Source organism: Alligator mississippiensis, chromosome 3 (genome assembly GCF_030867095.1).
Source record: "Alligator mississippiensis isolate rAllMis1 chromosome 3, rAllMis1, whole genome shotgun sequence".
Lineage (NCBI taxonomy): Eukaryota > Metazoa > Chordata > Crocodylia > Alligatoridae > Alligator > Alligator mississippiensis.
Genome location: NC_081826.1, coordinates 167,887,518 through 167,904,108, shown reverse-complemented (window position 1 = coordinate 167,904,108; position 16,591 = coordinate 167,887,518).

Here is a 16,591-nt window from a genome sequence, read left to right as displayed (position 1 = left end):
TACTGCCCAGCGTAGCACAGAAGATATGGTTATTAGGGTGAAGTTCACTCCCCTAGGCTTGAATGCCATGGAAGGTCTCAAAATAGGGCTTTAAATTATTTAAATGCTGCCTAAGCATAATGTATAGAGGTCTAATGCCAAGTAAACAGAAAGGTGACAACATTTCACTGTACTGTGGGAACTAGCTTCTTCTATTTTTCTCTTTGTTACGATTTTAATTATTTCATCTCTCTCACCCTGAGAGGGAGCAATTAAGTTTCAGATATTAGCCATGCAGCAAGTATTTCCTCCTTACTTAACAGGCAGCACTGAGAAATAAGGGACATTTTTAAAAAGGTTGAGAAGCCTATCACTTGGAGATGTACTTCAGTTTATGGTAGAGAGTAAAATTCACCCTGTACCAAGGACTAACACAAAAACTATACACCATTTTAAGTCCAGCTTTAGCTCTTAAATGGTACATAGGCCTTTATTGCTACTTGCATTACAACACAGGTATCAAAGATATGGCCCACATAGCCCTATCAGATGCCCATGGGTCTCAGACTGGTTCCTCACACAGGCATGTGAGGAGGGGCTGGTGGCATGCTGCATGTGAGGCCAGGGCCAGAACATGTTGCATGGGGTACCTGTGCTGGGCCAGTGCACAGGGCCAGGCTCTGGGCACTATCTGGCCCAGATCATCCCCATATTACCCATAAGGCCTGCAGGGCCTGATGACTTTGCATTACAATAACCCCTAGTAGATCCAGCTGAGATTAAGTCTTAATTGTACTTAAATGGCTAGTATATCTGTATTATTTGTATTCACTTGTTTTGTAGTGAATGTAGTATGGACCAGAAATCATTGTGCAGGGCACTGTGCAAGATGCAGGGGGGTGTGGGGAGGTGGTCTCTACATCCAATACCTTCCACTCTATATTTCACCTTTCTGCATTTATGAAGTGGGGGGGTGTGCATAGGGAGAGAGTGTGTGACTGAATTCATGAGAGAAGGAAAAATCCAAACAATCTAGTATAAAGTTTATGGAAGTATGATTTAGACAGTATATTGCTTGCAGGTGGCAGACTTCAGAGAAAGACTATACACATCTGGCACACTGCAGAGCAGTGCTTTGCATCAACATCCTATCTTGTCCAGAAGATTCCAGGAATGAAATGAAGTGTCCCACTTAATAATTTTACTTTTACTTAATAATATTACTATTGCACTCCATTGGGCTTCAAGTACAGGGTGTCACACAGGTGGTTCAGCCTCTTTTAAGGAGAAGAATTTGTACTTTTCTCCCTAAATGACTGACTAATTACAAAGAGCGCTTAAGTGTGTTGACTCCTGATATTCAAGTGTATATCTTTTATAGAAGCATATTTGATTTCCAAATAGACACACACAAGCTAGAGGGAAAATACTGTGATGACTACACTTATCTATGATGGAAATTAAGTAGCAAACTTTCTGCGAATAACAGGAATTCAGGTTGTACTGAAAGGTACGTGTGTAGCATGGATCAAAAAGCAAAACAGTTATATATGGATTTTCAGGTAGTGGAACTTAAGTGCAGAAACAACACTACTATTTAAGGACTCTGTAATTCTGAGAACGGTAAAACTTTATGGGTATTAATGAAAAAGCCTCAGATACTGATTTTAAACGGAGAAGCAATCATACACACTCAATAAGAACCTACAAGTATTTGAGGGTGAGGGAGACAAACTAAGACAATGTCAGAGTTAAACAAAAATTAAATAGTAGGTTGTTTGTAACAGGTTCTGAGAGTGGGCTGGTTTTGCATTGCATTTATTCATAGGAGCCTATTATAACAATTCCAAAATACCCCCAATTGTACTCTGATTGGGTACAAGATATGGAAAAGCTGCAGAGAGAGGAAGGAGATAAAAGTTATGCAAGAGGACCCTGCTTTGTTAAACCATGCATCCAACAGCTTGCACAAGTAGTAAAATACCAACAGCCTGGTCTAAGTTTTACATATTTTAGGTACTTCATTTTTGAATGAGCAATTTTAGATATGTTGAAAACAGCTTAAGATGGCCCACAGCACTTCTGAAAAATCAATCCTATTACCCAGATTACAGGTAACCTTGTGGGCAGGCTACTGATAACAGGCAGAAACAGGTCTATAGCCCAATCTTTTATTTGTTTATGCATGAAAACAAAACATTTATCCCAAAGTATCTGACTATCTGAAACAGCACAATATAGATTCTCACCTACACCAGCTGGGGAGACTTGAGAGGTGGGAGGAAAGTGGCACACAGATTGGCAGCAGGTCTTCTTGAATTTTTTGAGTTCTTCAAATTTCCCTCCAGCCTATGCCCAATATTTATAAATAGCTAGTTCTAATATTCTAATAAATGATCACTGATTGGTTTTTATTTAAAGTGTCTTTGTTTCACTGAATTTTTGGAAGTGGTCTGAACCAGATCTCTTGTGGCCTTATGAGACATTAATTATTTAGGATTCATATCCTCAGGAAAGAGAGGAAGTTTCTTATCTCCTGCCTTTCTCATTGTGGAATGTTGTTCAACTTTGGCTGTTTCTTCTTAGTTTATGGTCTTCTCTGACAAGGCTATTTTTGTTTTTATAAATTATCTAAGCATTTTAATAGAAATATATCTATTATAGCAAAATAACATTTAATACATTTGGTCATATCAAATTACTACTACAGTAAAAGCTCTGTTATCTGGCATCCCCCATTCCCAGGGGATGCCAGATAAATGATGCCGGTTAATTGAGTGGCCCCTCCACCCCTCCCACAGCATTGCCGCCCCTCCTGCGGGGCACTCAGGGCCCTGCAGGACAGGGAGGCGGGTCCTGCAGAGCCCCATACAGCCTGTTATGCCCCTGGGCCATGGGGGCTCAGCCAAGCCATGGGGGCTTGGAGAAACTGGAAGTGCCACGGTGGGCCCTTCCGGTTTCACTTTATCTTACAAGCCAGCATGCCGGTTAGTGGAGCATGCCGGCTTGTAAGATGCCAAATAACAGAACTTTTACTGTACTACTATTTTGAGATAAAGATATGATATAGTGCATATGGATCATTTAATCTATGGTCTTACCCTATCTCATTTCAGGCCTTGTGCTTTGTTTGCTGGCTTTCTTTACTTTACATACTTGATTACTTCCTTTATTTGCTGACCAAGTTAGTTGTCACATCTGCAAAGGTTCACACTACAATCTCTCAGAAACAGGCTTTGGGACTTTCTACTTAATAACACTTCTGCAGCTTGGCCTAGGCCCCTTGAAAATGGCCAGGGTGGTAAAAATCCCCATTAAAAGGTATCTTGGGAAGGGAAAAGAGACCTCACTAACTATTTTGACAAACAAAAGGCATTCTACATGTTGCCATTTGTCAGGAGCACAGACCATTAAAAAGAACAAACACTAAAATATTTCAGAGACCAGCAAACTTTTCACGTCAGAAAATGTGGCCAAATATCAATGCTGATGAGTAAGACTATCAGACAAAGTATACACAACAACTGCCAAGTTATGTCACAGAAATGTAAAACTTCACTGTAAATGAGCGATAAAAATCAAGCAGGCAACTCAAAGATGCATAACAAGAGATCTGAGGATTAAATACGCAGTAGAAAACTTCGGTTTTGTGCAAGACTGTTCAAGGCTGCAGTGGCAAGTGGAAATCTACCTCATTCACTTATAAGTGATACACCCAAGATGAAAATGCTTGACTAAAATAGACAACAAGTGATTAGAAACAAGAAACAGACAACATGGGTTAGCAGGTATGTGGACTGTACTGAAGATCCGGTGAAATCCTTAAAAAAGAAGGTGGGCATCAATTTTGTAGTAATTGTTAGGGTAACTGTATTTAGATCTTGGGGGAGCAGCTGAATAAAGGCTTTACTCTGTGTCTCAGCAAAGCTGCTAACCACAAGGCAGAATATCTTAAAAGTAACATAGCAAGACGCTTAGGCAAGCATTTTCTTAACAGTATAGTAGTGTTGTAAAATATGTATCATTAGAAGATAAAGCAGATTTTGCTTATGCTAAGTAACCATCTTAACTGTGTCAACCATTTTCAAGTGAGTCTGTGCAAGTCTGCATGTGTGAACATGGTAAAGCCTCCAGAATGTGGAGATGGTACAACCTAGAACTGAAAAACAGACTGAAATGTGAAAAACAACACATAACTGATATCAGAATCCGAGATGAACATATGCAAAAAGGTGAATGGTGGTTGGTGAAGAAGCTTCCAGGTTTTGGTCAAAGTCTGCCCACTGACCAAAGAAGTGGGTTCAAGGTCTTAGATATGTGCTCATAGCAAAAAGACATGTAAATGAGTGAAATGCATAGGCAATTCCATGCTAATGAAGTAAACAGTAAACAGAGGTGGAGCTTGAGATAGGAGAAGATATGGGTGGAACAAAGGAGGGACCAAGGTGGAGTAAATGCTAATGGGTATGAACCAAAGTGCATAAATATGAAAAAAAAAAAAAAACCTCATGTTCATTGCAGGTCCCCAGTTTGTTGGGTTTTTTGGGACCTGACCTGAAGCTGTCTCCATTATGAATAAAGCTGTTGCCTAGCAATGTGGGCTGGTGTTTGCTCCCTGCTTGCTCCCTAAACAACTGGATCCATGGGCAATTGGATCGTTGTCTCCCTAGTCATTGGATGCTGCATGGAGTTGGGGTCTAACAGTAACATCTCTAGATTCTGCATCCGTCTGAGACCAACAAGAAGATCCAAGTATATTTGAGCACCAATCAAGTGAATTTGCCATAAATGGCTGGAAAAACAGAAACACAACATGGTATAATACATGGCTGTCCAACTCCAGAGAGTCTAGGGGGCCACACATTGTAAGACTGCACATTGTAGGGGCAGTGAACTTGGAGACTACAAGCTATCAAGGCTGCATGCACATGTGCAGATGGGCATTCCCCTTCCTCACTCTTCAAATGCAAAAGGGCACCCCTGCACCAATGCACAGGCATTTGCTCCTCCATGTGCTGTGGCACTCCACCTCACCTTCAGGTCCCTGTGGACTCCTGTGCAGAACACCACATAGGCACTCTGGGCTATCAGCTCCCCTAGCACTGCAGGCTGTATCACTCTGTGCTGCCTCACACCCTGGGGTGGGAGCATGAAGCAAAAGCCAGGGGAACAAGGGGGACCCACAAGACCCCATTTACTGCTGCTGTTGGATAACCATGGCATTTAGGACAGGACCCTATTTTGGATATCAGGAGAGATGGGTTCTACCCTTTTCTTTGCTGCTGATCTGCTTTGTGATCTTGCACAAGGCATGCCTCTTCCATTTCACCTTCCACCTTTCTCTATTCATCTCTGTCACTGTAACCTCCTCAGATCACAAATGATCTTTTAGCACATGTTTAGGAAGTATGCAACATAATGAGGCCCAGATTTGGCCGAGATCTGTCTTCAATATTGTATTATTCATACCAGTGTCAAGAATAGGGAGAAATGAGATTCAGAATCATTAAATATCCCATTCACATGCCACCTAAAAACTGCTTTTGGTATGGTATTCTCTTTCTCCCTCTCCCTCCTAAGCACACACGTGCATGCACAAAAAGACACCAACTCTGAAATTCCAGTAGAGTGAACACATGGAGTGTTGCCAGCCTTGGCCATTTGAAAGGAGCCAAGGCCAAGCTGCAGAAGCACATTGTCACGGGTAGGTGTTGTAAGGCTTCGGGGACCTCTTCATTGCCGCCTTGCTCCCCAGTGACGTCAGGATGAAACCCTATTCCAGTGCCAACTAGATGGTCTGGGCGCTGCCTCTTTTCTCTCCTGCCACATCTTTGGTGTTATTGTTGGGGAGGCAGTTCCTTGTTGGGGGCCCGGAGGGGTCTCGACCCTGGGGGTGTCTTTGTAGGGCTCCAAACTTACTCTTTACCCCACCCTTATCACATCCTTGGACTGGGTAGATGCTGCTCCCTGCAGGTCTTCCCCACACTGCCCACCTTGAAAGGGCTCTGGGTCTTCCTGGCCGTTAACCTTCAGGGGTCCACCCCTTGTCTTTGGGCTGGTTTCCCCTCTTTTAGGAAATAAACTTGCCCCAGCTGTGGTGAATGTAACTTAACTGAAAATGCCAGTGTCTGCCAGTGGACTTCCCAAGATCATCTCCCTCTCTGTCTCTTGGGGCCCCTTTCTATCCCTTCAGGGCACTTGTTCATCCCCTCCCCTCTAACAGGCAGGGGTACTGGGGGCAACCCTGGGCCCTGTTCCTCTGGCATACCCACCCTGGAACCCAGCTGACCTGAGGTCCCGTCTTCCTGGTCCTTCTCACCGGCGTCACCTCTCTCCTCCTTCAGGGGCCTCACGGTCCTCTGTGCTCTGCCTCCTCCAAGGCTGTCTGAGGATGGCTGTGCACTTTAGGGTCCACCCTCAGCCATGGTACCTGAGCTCCTGGTCAGAGCTGTGCCACTCCCCAGCAGCATCCCTCCTGGTTGCTGCCCCTCAACAGGGCTCCCTTTGCTCTTGCTGACCTCCGAGCCTGCCTCTGGCCCCACTGGCCAGGGTCCCCCGGTGGATGGCTGGCTGCTTCCCTGGGTAGCTGGGGCTAGAGTTGGAGCCTCCCAGCTCCAGAGCTGGCGTCTCCCAGCTGGTGTTTTCCTCCTCTCTCCCCGACTCACTGCCACCTGGTTTCCCAGATGCCTTTTGAGCAGCCCACGCTGCTTGGAAGCCATGCCCTCAGCTCTTGCTGATACACAGGCTCAGGCAGCTGCAAAACTGCCGAGCCTGCACCTGTGCCTGTGTCAGTGTTCAGGTCTCTTCCCAGCTGCCACCCATCTCTGTCCTATGGTAAGTGTCGGGGCATGCTGATTAGGGGTCTGGGCCACGCTGGGGCCTCCCCCTCTCACATCATCTAAAGTAGAAGGTCCCAAAGCCTTTTTCTGATCACAGGATGAATGTTTGCAGACAACCAGCATGGTCAGCAAAGCAAGGAAGCAGTTAACTTGTCCAGCTAAACAAGTAATGAAAGCTAATTAAGCAGCACAAGGTCTGAAAGGAGACATTCTAGAAGATTTTAAATTAAATAATTCAAATATAGTATTTCATAGCTTTATCTTAAAATGTTTGTAGTAGTAATTGATGTAACCAAATGTATTAGATGCTATTTTGCTATAATAGATATATATTTTGTAAAATAAATTGTAAAAACAAAAAGCAGCCTTGTTGGTAAAGTCACTAAACCAGGGTAATAAGACCAGGATGGTGGCAAACAGCATTCCAGGATGGTGAACAAAGGAGAAACCCTTCCTTTTACTTTCCCATAGACATAAATCCCAACTAATTGACACCTCACAAGTTCACAAAACTTCTGGTTCAGTCCAATCCCAAAAGTTTCAGTGAAGCAAAGACATTTAAATAAAACCAAATCAGAGAACACTTATTAGAATAAGCCATCTATAAACATGCTGGAAGGAAATTTGAAAAATTCAGCAAATTCAAGGAGACCTGCCACCAATCTTCATGCCACCTTTCTCCCATCTCTTGAGTCTCCTCAGCCAATACAGGTAACAATCTACACTGTGCTGTCATGGGTTGCCAAATGGACTTTGAGATCACTCAGAACACAGAAACAGTTATAAGCAATAGAAGATCAGGCTTCAGACCTGTTTCTTCCATCCTGTCATAGATTTCATAGACATTAAGGCTAGAAGGGACCATGTGAAATCATCAGGTCCAGACCCCTGCCCAAGGGGCAGGAATTCAACTGGGGTCAGATCACCTCAGCAAGATAAGCATCCAACTATTTTCCTAAAGGTATGCAAAGTAGGTGCTTGCACCACTTCTTGGGGAGTCTATTCCAGATTCTGGAGACTCGGACAGTAAAAAAGTTTTTCCTTATGTCCAACTGAAATGGTCTTCCAGCAGTTTGTGACCATTAGACCTTGGACCATTAGACCTTGTCTTCCTTTGGGGTGCCCTGGTGAACAAACATTCTCCCAGTTCCTGATAGTATATACTTATAGGCTTCCAGCAAGTCATCCCTGAGCCTTTGCTTCTCCAGGCCAAAGAGTCCCATGCCTTTCCGTCTCTCCTCATAAGGTCTGTTCTCTTGACTTTTAATCATGCATGTGGCTCTCCTCTAGGCTCTCTCAAGCTTCCCCATATCCTTGCTAAAGTGTGGAGCCCAGAATTGGATGCAGTACTCCAGCTGCAGCCTCACCAAGGCCAAGTAAAGTGGAAAAATTTCTCCATGTTAAATGTTATCAGGTTTTGATCTGCCCACTTTTTGAGCCTTTCCAGACTGGCCTGAATTGCCAGCCTATCCTCTAGAGTGACAGCACTTCCCCATAATTTGGTGTTGTCTGTGAATTTAGCCAGTCTGCTTCTGACACCCAAATCCAGATCATTTGGGTCTTGCTTGAGATGCATCGGTAGATGCAAACCAGAGTTTTATTTGATTTGCTGGCTGTGGCATTTCATTGGTGGCTCATGTTCATCTTGTGGTCAATCATGACCCCAAGTCTCTTTTGGTCATGGTGCTAGTGAGTGTAGCACTGCCAAGCCTATAAGTATGATGTGGGTTTTTTCTCCCAAGGTGGAGCACCTTGCATTTCTCCATGTTAAATGTCATCAGGTTTTGATCTGCCCACTTTTTGAGCCTTTCCAGGTTGGCCTGAATTGCCAGCCTATCCTCTAGAGTGACAGCACTTCCCCATAATTTGGTGTTGTCTGTGAATTTAGCCAGTCCGCTTCTGACACCCAAATCCAGATAATTTATGAATATATTAAAGAATTCTGGTTTGAGTACTGAGCCCTGGGGTACACCGTTGGTCACCATGTGCCATGTTGACTTGGTTCCATCAACTATCACTCTCTGGGTCCAACCATGGAGCCAATTCTCCAGCCATTAGACTGTAAGGTTGTCGAGGCTACAGTTCCCCAATTTTACCATGAGGACATCATGGAAGACCAAGTCAAAGGCATTTTTGAAATCTAAATATATGACAGCAACCTCTTTTCCTTTTTCCAGGTGATGCATAACCTGGTCATAGAAGGAAATGAGGTTTGTCAGGCAAGACCTACCCACAATGAAGTAGCGGCCTGCAAGTTTGCCTGTAACCTAGGTAAAAGGAGAGCATATTCTCCAAGAATACCATTTGGAAAAGGGTGATGAAAAAAACAAACAGGTGGGAGGAAGGAATATAAGCAAGGATTTGAAGGAAATGTAACAGTGGAGGAGATACAAAACAAATGGAAGTGCAAGAGAAATGGAATGACACAAGCAAAATCTGGGGACCTTAGTGCATGGGATATATTACATTCACATTTTATTGGTTATATTTTTCTTTTCAATTCATCTGAAAAACAATGAGAGAACAGTTCCTTAATTGGCAAGCATCCCTCTTTATTTAAAAACAAGAATTCTTTGAATATGGCTACCAAGAAAAGCTTTTGTGATATTTATTGAACTAAGTGTATAGTTGGGAGAGCTGTTGGGCATCAGGTACCCTTTGTCAAGTCTGAAGGGGAAGCAGACTGCAGATTGAGCTAAATAGTAAGAAAAGACTTCATGCAAGTGCAAACAGTCTGCTTGTTGGGATGAAGGAGGGATGTGAACTAGGAATGAAGAAGTTTAAGCAACAGTTATTCTGAGACAGAAGAAGAGAGAGCAGTAGAATAGGCAATCTATGGAAACTATGTAGGTGAAACTGGACAGGAACTATGCGCCAGAATGAACTCCCACAGAAAAAAATACTAAGTAGAGAGACACACAACCACCAGTACTAGCACATTTTTCACAAAACTACCACTGCAACTGACCTCACAATCCTCGTGCATTTTGCTTGGCACATGCCGGGAAAGGGTCTGGAGATGCACTACCACAAGGATTAGGTGGCTTCCCCACCATCTGCCCCTGGCATGTCAACATCTTAAAAATTGAGGCTGTAGGTTCTGGCACTCTGCCCAAAAATGTTGCTGACCCCTGATATAGACAGTGGCTTTATGGCTCATTACAACGTTAGATATGCTGCCAATCACCTCCCTGTACTTCACAGATAATAACTATTCCTTTCCTGCTACTATGTAGATGGCATATTATATTGCTCTTTTGTCTTAGAATGGCTCCTGTTTACACATAAAGTTCATGGCCCTCCTCCAACCCAACAAGCAGCCTTGTTGTATTTGTATGGAGTCTTTTCTTTATTATTTAGCTCAGCCTGGCAAATGTCAGCCCTATTCAAGTGAGGAGAACATTGCTGTTGACTTTAATGGGGATAAGATTTTACCTTAAGAACCAGAGTGGGAAGGAAAGATCACCTGAATATAGCCAAAACAGCATAAGCCAAAATCCTTACTGGGCCCAATTTTGTTTAGTTTGCTTATTAACAAATCTGTAAAAAAGATGATATGAAGGAAACTAAATGAATAAGCCCCACTACAGCATAAGAAATTCAACATTGACAAATGCAATGAACATTTTGAGAAATGGTCTGAACAAGTGATACATATTGCTTGCTTCTAAAACTGTTTAGTAAAAAAAAAAAAAAAAAGATTCTGTCATTCAGTGAAAACATCTGCTCAATTAATGCATATATTTTGCAAATAAGAAATCACTGTTTTTGCTGGAACAACTGTTAGTGAATACTTCCTTCCAAGATTTGCCTCCATATCCAGTCCTATTTCATACAAACATAAATTGTCCACCCCCCCCAACATATACACACACCCCCTCAAAAACAAAATCAAACAAAATCCATTAGCTACACATTATGGTTTACGAGTCAAACATTCTGAACTAATGCAAGGGTTACGCATGCTCTCAACTGGAGCATTCTCAGTATAGAGAAAATTTTCTGTGGTAGGGGAAAGCAATAAAATTCTATTCAGTGTGTACAAAACTGGTGGGAGGAGGATCCCCTGGGAGACATGTCTGAAGAGAAAGGAGTCCAGGAAAGCGAAAGTGGAAATTTGGTCATGTTACTGAAGAAGAGATAAGGCTATTGTACAAGTATGCAGGGAGAAAATTAGTAAGGCCAAGGCATGATTTGAGATGCAAGGGACCTAAAAGGCAATAAAAAGGCATTCTACAAAGTATGTCAAGAGGAAAAGGAAGACCAAAAAAACCATAGGCTCCTTATGGAACAGAGAAGGCAACCTGGTTACAGATGATGCACACAAGGCTGAAGTATTTCATGCCTTTTTTTACTTCAGGATTCACAAATAGGGGCCAGGAGAAGATGTTGTGAATAACTGGCAGCAAAGATAAGGAAGGGGGTCAAACACCCTCAAATAGTGGCAGAACAGGATAGGGACTACTTAGAGAAGACTGATTCTTTCAAGTCAGCAGGGTCAGTTGGGTTGTACCTTAGGGCACTAAAGGAATTTGTTGAGGTAATTTCAGAGCCATTAGCTATCCTCTTTGAGAATCCATGGAGTTCAGGCAAGGTCCCAGATTATTGGAAAAGGGCAAATATGGTGTCCATCTTTAAAAGGAAAAAAACCGAGAATTCAAACAATAACAAGCTAGTCAGTCTAACCTCGATACCTAGAAACGTCATAAAGCAGGCCCTCCAGGAACCTGTTATGAAACACCAAAAGGAGAACAAGGTGATGATCAACAACAGTCAGCAAAGATTAACCAAGAGTAAGTCATACCTGACCAACCTGATTTCCTTTGATGATAAGGTAACAGGCTCTATGGATGTGGAGAGAGCAGTGGATGTGATATACCTTTACTTTAGCAAGGCTTTTGATACTGTCTTCCTGTAATTGGGTGTTCTGTCCCCCTTCTGAGCTACTTACATTCCCACATTCTCAATAAGAAGCTAAGGAAATACAGACTAGATTGGTGGTCTCCAACCTTTAAGTAGGAGATCACCTTTGGCATTTATAAGCAACCCAAGATCTACCACACGCCGCTGCCACCATCAGCCCCCACCCCGCCCAGCAGGTAAGTCTGTGGGGAGGAGGGGGAGGAGGGCAGATTGAGGCAGAGGGAGAAAAAAAATCATTTAAGGGCACGCCTCCCAAGCAGGTAAATCCCACCTGGCGGGGGCTGTACTCAATTTACCCCTACTCCTGCTTCTGCAGCACTGTCCCTTACCATGGCGGCCTCAATCTAGCCCCCACTCCTACCCTCCCACATGGACTGACCTGCTGGGCTGGGGCTCAAGTATGCATGCACACGGGCACTCAGCCCCCACTCCAGCCTTGGATCAACTCGAACAGGCTCCAAGAGCTACTGATGGATCAAAATCCACTAATTGTTGACCACTGGACTAGCTGAAAGTACAGTAAGATGGATGCATAACTAGTTGGACCATTGTGCTCAATGAGTAATCACCAATGGCTCAATAAGGTATCAATTGGGGTTCTGGAGGGGTCTGTCCAGGGGTATTATTTAATATCTTATGCAAGATTTGGTTGATGGGAACAAGTGCACACTTAGCATATTTGTGGATGACACCAAATTCGATGTAGTTACAGATACTCTGAAAGTGCAGGTAGGAGCCAAAATGAGCTGGATAGACTAGAGAAATGGTTTGAAAAGGACAAATACAATTTCTGAACTTGGAACAGACAAAATAACTGCATGCAGAAATACAAACCGGGGAATGATTGGCTAGACTGCAGTATGGCAGAAAAGGACAAGGGAGTCACAGTAGACTATAAGCTGAATATGACCCAACAGTGTGTTCCTGTTGTAAAAAAAGGCCAGCAGTATACTGAGTGGTATTAATAAGAGTGTCACTCACAAACCAAAGAAAGTGATTCTTCTACCGAAGATTCTTCAGCTCTGATGAGCCCTCACTTGCAGTACTAAGTCCAATTTTGGGCCATACTTCAAGAACAATGTGTACAGATTAAAAAGAGCCCAGTAAAGAGTGACAAAAATTATTAGAGGGCCAAGATGTAAAGGCTGAAAATCTAGTTATTTAGTCTGGAGAAGAGAATATTGAGGAGGGATTTGATAACAGTCTTCAAATACAAGAATGGCAAATTACAAAGAGGAGAGACATGGGCTTTTTTTCCTGTAGCCATAGGGAACAGGACTAGGAGAAATGGCCTCAAGCTGCAGAAGAAACTTAGCCTGGAGATTCCAAGGAACTTTATGACTATGAGTGGCCAAGCATTGGAACAGGCTACCTAGAGAAGTTGTAGGATCTGCATCCCTGGAAATGTTCAAGAACAAGTTAGACAGATATTTGGCTGGGATGGTTTGGTCAAGGATGATCCTTCCTTAGGCAGGGGGATGAAATAAATGACTTCATAAACCACGTCCTATGTTGCTAAATTTGCAGCGCTGGGACAGAATTAACTACTGGCATTTGACATTGAAGTGCTGTGCACCAAATCCAGGGCTGCCTGCTTCCCCGTCTCTGCATGGTGCAGAGCCCCTGCACTAAGGCACCCTGTACCCCAGCCAGCTGGGGAGTAGCACATGGAAATAAAGGAACAGTCAGCCCAGGGCTTGCTCCCCTGTCTCTGTGCTGTGGAGTACTGGCACTGAGGCACCCTGTGCCCTAGCCAACCACTACCTGGCTGACTGGGGCACAGGATGCCTTGAGACAGGGGAGCAAACAGCCCTGGGCTGGTTGCTCCCCTGTCTTCATGTGCCTCAGGATGAGGTCTCTGCTGCAGAGCTCCATGCTGAAGCATGTCCTGGGGCACAGAGCAGCTGTGCCTTGAGACAGGGGAGCAGGCAGTACACAGTAGGGCTATGAGAAGCTTTGGGTGCTGATTTGATTCGGAGGAGATTCGGCCTGATTTGGTGACTGAATCTCTAAATCCAAATCAAATCAGGAGACCAATTAAATGATCCAAATCAATTTGAAGTGCTCTGAATCGATTCAGAAAAGATTCAGAGAGCTTCTGCAATTCGGGCAGTCCCTGCTCGCTGCAGCAGGGAGCTGGACCTGGACCCCATGCTGGTAAGTAAGGGGCAGGGGATGGGAGGCTGGAAGATGGGGGAGGGGACAATGGGGGGACCCCTGCCAGGCCCCAGCCCCTATCTGCTCCCCCAGCCCCCTGAATATCCGCCACCTCCACCCGCTCTCCCAGCCCCCCTGCATGGCTGCCCCGCCTGGCCCAGCTTCCGGCTCTTTAATAAAAAGTCCCGACTCACTGGCAGCTGCTGGGGTGGGGGGAGTGATCCCCGCTGCCCCCCACTGCATGGGGAGCTCTGTCACAAGACCCCCAACCCTTGCCCACTGTCTCAGCACCCCCCCTCCCCCCCATGGCTGTCCAGCCTGCCCCAGGTTCCGGCCCTTTAAAAAAAAAAAAAAAAGCCCAAACTCACCAGGTGCTGCAGCAGCCTTGGGAACTCTGGGGGCTTGTGGCAGAGTCATCCACACACTGCAGGGGAGTGGGGGGCAGCAGGGGTCACCCCACGCTTGGCAGCCACTGGTGACTGGGGGCTTTTTTTTTTTTTTTAAGTTGGGAGCTGGGGTGGGTAGGGAACCCATGAGGGTGCTGGGAGAGTGGGCAGGGGGCCAGGGGGCTCATGGCAGAGACCCCCACACAGCATGGGGCAATGGGGAGGAGCAGGGTTAGCTCACCCCCCCCAACCTCCTGCCTGGCAGCTGCTAGTGAATGGCGGCTTTTAAAATAATAAAAAGGACCAGGAGCTGCAAGAGCAGGCAGGGCAGCCATTGAAAGTGGGTGGGCAATAGGGCCAATTTGTCTGAGGCCGAATTTCCAAATCAGATTTGGCCAAATCAATTTGGGACAGTGATCTGAAACACTGAATCAAATCACTGTCCCCCGAATCGGCCAAATCCGAAGCAAATAGTAGCCGCTTCACACAGGCCTAGTACACAGCACAGCCCTTGCACTGAGGCATGCAGAGACAGGGGTGCAGCCAGCCCAGGGCTGCCTGCTCTCCCATCTCAAGGCACCTTGTGCCCCAGCCATCTGGGGAGTGGCTGACTGAGACACAGGGGTTCCTCAGTACATGGAGATGGGAAAGCAAGAAGCCGTGGGCTCCCTGCTCCCACATCTCCACATGCTGCTTCCCAGGTGGCTAGGGCATAGGGTGCCTCAGTGTGGGGGCTTCCTGCCAGCTAGCCCTGCACTGAGGCATACAGTTAATTTAAATGATTAATGCAAAAACAAATCAACACATTAGGTTTTTATAATTGCATTAATCATGTGCATCATTTTGACTAGCAGAATGAGCTAGTTCCGCACCAGCCAGAACCCGTGTGCATAGCCCTGACCCTGGCCCACCCCATGCCTGCTCCAGACTCACATGCCCACACTGAGTAGTGGCAGTGACCAGGCAGAAGCTGCTATTCAGCTGAGGGGAAAACTGGCCCCTCTCCCTCACCACTGCTGGGCCCTTCTTGCTGCAGCTGACCAGAGCCCATGCCCAGGCTGCCCTGCAGCTCCTCTCCACTGCTGTCACCTCAGGACCACCCAGTAAGTCAGTGGTGGCAGTCCAGAGGAGCTGCAGGGCAGCCCAGGCATAGGCTCCAGGCCCCAGTATGTGAGGCCTATTTAAACTTGATTGGCTAAAAAACTCAGTTGCAGGGTTAGGGAATGCTGAGTCAAAAGACTGAGCTAGAGGGGGTATGGGTGACATTCAATTAATTGTTAAGGGTTCATCACAACGTCCAGCCCATTGAAACCCCTAATCATGAATGCCATCATACTTTCCTGGGATGACTAGTGGAGGTCCTCCCCACAAATCTTATGAACATTCCAGGTAATTCTCTTGATCATGCTCCATTTATGATGTAAAAGTGTAAGACCTTCAAGGAGTGGATTGATAGCTAGAAAATGGTATTTAGAAGTTCGCTTTTGGGAAATTGGCTTGCAGGCAAAGTAGATATGCATTAGTATAATGGTCCAGGAAAACGGCAAGGGTTAAGTGATTTCTAAAAGCTTGTTTGTGACAAAGTTTCATTCAAGGCCCACTGTGTCTAAAGCTAGTAGACACACAGGCTAAAAAATGAAGACATGTATCACATTGTTTTGTAACATGAACAGTGCACTAAAAACAGAGATAAAGGATTCTGCAGGACTGGTGGCAGGCAGAGCCATCCCTTTGGGTGGGGGGTGTGAATTGGGGCAACCACCCCAGGCCCTGTGCTTTGGAGGGGCCCCACAGACAGTGCCATACAGGCCCCAAGGGATGCTCACCACCCACTCCCCACTGCCACACAGGCCCCACACAGGCTGATATGCCCCAGGCCCCATGAAACCCTAAGGTCAGCTCTGGTGCCAAGTCACAGTGCCCAACTGCAAAGTATGTGTGCATGTAATGGGTTTGTTAAAACAAAACAAACAATGCTGACAGAACAAAATGTGAACAGTATGTCAGCCACAGAAAAACCAATCAACAATGTCCAAAAATAAAGAGTCAGACAGGACAAAGCATACAACAAAGACATTTCAGAGCAGCAAAGGGTCCCCAAAAGGGGAACCTGAGGCCACCCCCCCTGGTGATAAACAGAGGGCATATCACCAGCCCATCTCACCCACCCCACTGTGGGGAAGGAGGGGGGCACTGGCCCTCAATCCCCAGGCTTCTAACATCTGACCAAAAAAAAAAAAAATCCCTCAGGGTAAAGCTGTCATACAGGCCAAATGTACCTTCCCTCTGTGACAGCTCTAGGACTGG